At 36.3% G+C, this 4,335-nt stretch overlaps 1 pseudogene; it reads right to left on the reverse strand.

The window, feature by feature from the left end:
- Positions 1–1,285: 1,285 nt before the first annotated feature.
- On the reverse strand, positions 1,286–1,383 carry LOC122044741 (annotated as a pseudogene).
- Positions 1,384–4,335: the final 2,952 nt, after the last annotated feature.

A 4,335-nucleotide genomic window follows, 5' to 3' on the forward strand; every position in this document is an offset into this window, starting at 1 on the left:
ATTAACAGACATCTAGGGTAGGAATTTCATGTAATTGCTATCTTTATCTGTAATGGTATTGAGTATGAGTGCTTCTTACAATTTATGATCGAGGGGCTCTAGTGATAGAGGGTGGCCCATTACTGGACTTCATAGAAGTCATTCCTAGTCCATAGAAAGGGATATTGATCTAAATATTATGCCAGCTTGACAACTACAGGGGAGAGCTGGTAATGAATCTAACTTTCTACAATTGCATGTGAATTAAGGATAGATAATTGGTGAACCATGATACATTGATACACATCACAATGAAATTGAACCCCTAAAACATCTTCCCAAAGCAACTCTCTCCCTCTCTTTCTTACTCTCAATCTTGTTTCTCCTATTTAGCACGTAACTAGTTGTTGTCAATTGTTTAGCTAATTCGATGTGAGTTATCACAAGTGATTGTAACTAGTTCCTATGAGTACGATAATCTTTTATATTACTAATGACATAACCGTGCACTTGCGGTGATGTAACAAGTTTTTGGTGCCATTGCTCGGGACTGCTCTTATAACATTAGTTGAATCATTTGAGTTAGTTTAAACTTGTTTTATTTTCTTTTATTGCAAATATTTTATGTAATTCTATTTTGTAATTGCATCTTACATTTACCTACTTTTAATTCTATAATTTTCTTTTCTTCTTGTAATTTAAATTCTGCACTTTAGATTTCCATCATTTTGATTCTACTTCAAAAACTAAAAATTTTGTTTCTTTTACATTTAGAATTTGTGATTAGAATATTTTGTAATCTTGTTCTTGCATAAGAAGATCTAATTTTGCAGGAGATCCTTTACCACTCTATCCTAAAATTAATATAATATACCGAAGAAGAAGGAACTTGCAAAAACATCAAGAAGAACAAGAATCATTTGAAATGGCAAACAAACCTCTCAAAGATTACGCAGCACTATATACACGTGGGCTTTAGTCTAGCATCACTAGACCATCCATTGAAGCTAATAATTTTGAGATTAAGTCTGTAGTTATCATAATGGTTCAACAACATTAATTTGGAAGTGGACCACATGAAGATCCGAACCAACATTTGAAAGATTTCTATAAATTTTGTAGTACAATGAAGATGAATGGGGTTCCAGCAGAACCAGTAAGATTATTTTTATTTGGGTTTTCCTTAAGAGATAGATCCATGCAGTGGCTTAACTCCTTACCAACTAGCAGCATCACAACTTGGGAATAATGCGAGCAACAATTTCTTGATAAATTATATCCTCCTAGTAAAATTGCCCACATAAGGATTCTTATAGAACATTTTAGACAGTCAAATTTAGAATCATTATTTGAAGCATGAGATAGATTCAAAAATATGCACAAGCAATGCCTGCCTCATGGACTTGAGAAGTGGTTAGCGATACACACTTTTTATAATGGCATCAATTATCACATGAAGGTATCCCTTGATTCCACAGCTGGAGGGGCATTAATGAACAAAAGATTAAATGAGGCCAAAGATATTTTAGAGAGTGTAGCTCAGAACCATCACCAGTGGGCGTCTGAAAGATATTAGGGCTCTTTCTCTGGAAACCCTATCAAAGCATTAAGAAAATTTGATTTGGATGCAATCACTCTTATGTTTGCAAAATTGGATGCTCTAACTAAAAAGCTTGAGAATATGGGAACTAGCACCACCAATGCAATTGTATGTATATGTGAGACTTGTGGAAGCACAAACCATGCTCAAGAAACTTGCCCTTTGGGGGCCATCTCTGCATAAATAGATCAACTTGAGTAGTGTGATGCGATAATGAGTTATAATCAAAGATAAAACAATCCATATTCTAATACATACAACCTTAGATGGAAGAATCATCCAAACTTCTGTTACCAGAACAACCAACATCAAGGACCATTCACAAGGGCAAAGCCAAATTACTAACCTAGACAACAAGGCTATCAACAACAACCATCACAAGGCAATCAACTATCCAGGATAGAAAAGTTACTTGAGAAAGTTCTTGTCGAGCAAAAGAAAATGCAGAATGATATCATGTAGCTTACTCAAAGAATGGATAACATTGAAAAATACCAAATGATACAAGATAGCCAGATTGCCCAGATAGTTTCATCTTCTTTAAGAACACCAGGAGCATTCCCAGGCAAACATGATGTAAATCTAGTGGAACAATGTAACTGAATAAAACTCTGGAGTGGACGAAACTTGGGAGATCCCCAAGTGACTACTCCTAAAGGGATTAACATTCAAGAAGAGCCCTTTCCTCCTACACCTAACTTAGATAAGTTTCAAGGAGATGAAGAGATTACCAAGAAGGTTGATGGGACTCTTTCACTTCATCTACAAAGTCAACCAGTCCCTTTTCCACAAAGACTAGTCATCACGCAAAAGGATGAAGAATTCAACAAATTTTTGGACAAGGTCAAGGAGATCTGTATTGTGTTGGATCGAGAAGCGCTAGAGGGGGGTGAATAGCGCTCGTGGCTTTCACTTGTTTCGTATTCGGACATTCGACGAGTAATGCAGCGGAAATAAGAAAACACACAGAAAGACCCAAGTAGTTACTTGGTTCGGAGCTTTGGGTGACTCCTACTCCAAGGCCCACGATCGTTGATCACTTTTGGTGGGCAGCAAATATAATATCGAAAAGAGTACAATTGTAAAATAAGTACAGCATAAATTTAAACAATAATGACAACAAAATTACAGAAATTTAAGCTTTGGGTCGTCGGGGACTTGCAACAGCACTTCTGGGTTGTCTCTTGAGTAGCAAATAGTTGAATGATCACTTCAGGATTGATTGAATAAAGCTGTTGGTCGAGACCTCCATATAAAGGCTGTTGAAGGCGCCTCAAAGCCTCTTGAGGGCGCCTCCATCACTGCCAAGTCAGCCGTTTGGATGAGCGCTAAAGAAGTCGTCGCTGATCCACTTGAAGGCGCCTCCATACCTCTTGAAGGTGCCTTCAAGGCTGTCCGAGGTGCCTCAAGCTTCCATGAGAGTGCTGTTAGAGTGTATACTAAAAGCCTAGCTTTTTGTAAATATTTATTTTGAAATAAAGAATCACATTGGTCAAATGTCTACATTAATATGCTAAGTGTAGTTGTTCAATTAATTTATATTGTAGATAACATGGTGTGTGATGTCACACACAGAATATCATGTTATCAGCTCCTTATAAGTTATAAATAGTAGCTCATGACTAAGATGGATAGGAACAAACCATTGAAATAGTCATAGTGTAATTTGGTATTAGTTTATCTTGACTATAAAATTACACTAGTACACTCTGAGTGTATTGAGCACGACCATTTGAGGTAGTTTCTTTTTATACTAACTGCATAAAAGAACAAGACCTCTGTTATTATGGAAATGTGTGCTCTTAATCCTGATATAATAATAAGCACATATATTTAGTATTTATTTCTTTAATTTATCAGTGGGTGAGATTTAGTTTGATAAATCAATAGGCCCGATAAGTTGGGAAATAATATTATTTATAGTGTGTGTTGTTGATTATAGAAGGAAACTGTGTCCTAGCAATCTAGGTTGATAATGTCCCCAAGAGGAACTCATAAGGATTGTTATGTAAACCCTGCAAGTGGACTTAGTCCGACATGACAATAAGGTTGAGTGGTACTACTCTTGGAGTTAGATATTAATTAAGTGAGTTGTCAGTAACTCATTTAATTAGTGGACATTCGATATCTTAAACACAGGGAGATTAACACACTCATGATAAGAAGTAGCCATATAGTAATATGGGATTGGTGCGGTAGTTCAATAATAACTTTTTATTGGTATGAGTTATGAGTTGGATGTTCGGGGCGAACACGGGAAGCTCAAGTTCATCGGGAGACCAAAACAAATTCCTCCTCTCGGCTCTTGTCGTAACCTCTTATTTATAAAGTCTTATACCCATCCAAACCCAACTTATTACCCACCTTAAGGTGGTCGGCCAAGCCGAGCTTGGAGCCCAAGGTAGGGCCGGCCAAACCAAGGCAAGATGGGTTCAAGTGGTGGTCGACCCTAGCATGGAGCCCAAGCTTAGGTGGTCGGCCACAATAAATTAAAAGGGGATTTTAATTTTTAAAATCTTTCCTTATGTGGAAGTCATGGTTTTAAAAGAAAGTTTAAAATTTAAATCTTTCCTCTTATAGCTTTCTACAAAAGATTAAAACAAAGATTTGATATCTTTCCTTATTTGTAGTTGAAAAGGAAGATTTTAATTTTGGAGAAAACTTTCCTTTTTTGTAACCATCCACATGTTTTAAAAGAGATATTTTAATTTATAAAAGTTTCCTTTTATAACCAACCATGAAGGGATTTAAAGGAA

This window comes from Zingiber officinale, chromosome 2A (assembly GCF_018446385.1).
Source record: "Zingiber officinale cultivar Zhangliang chromosome 2A, Zo_v1.1, whole genome shotgun sequence".
Taxonomy (NCBI): Eukaryota; Viridiplantae; Streptophyta; class Magnoliopsida; order Zingiberales; family Zingiberaceae; genus Zingiber; species Zingiber officinale.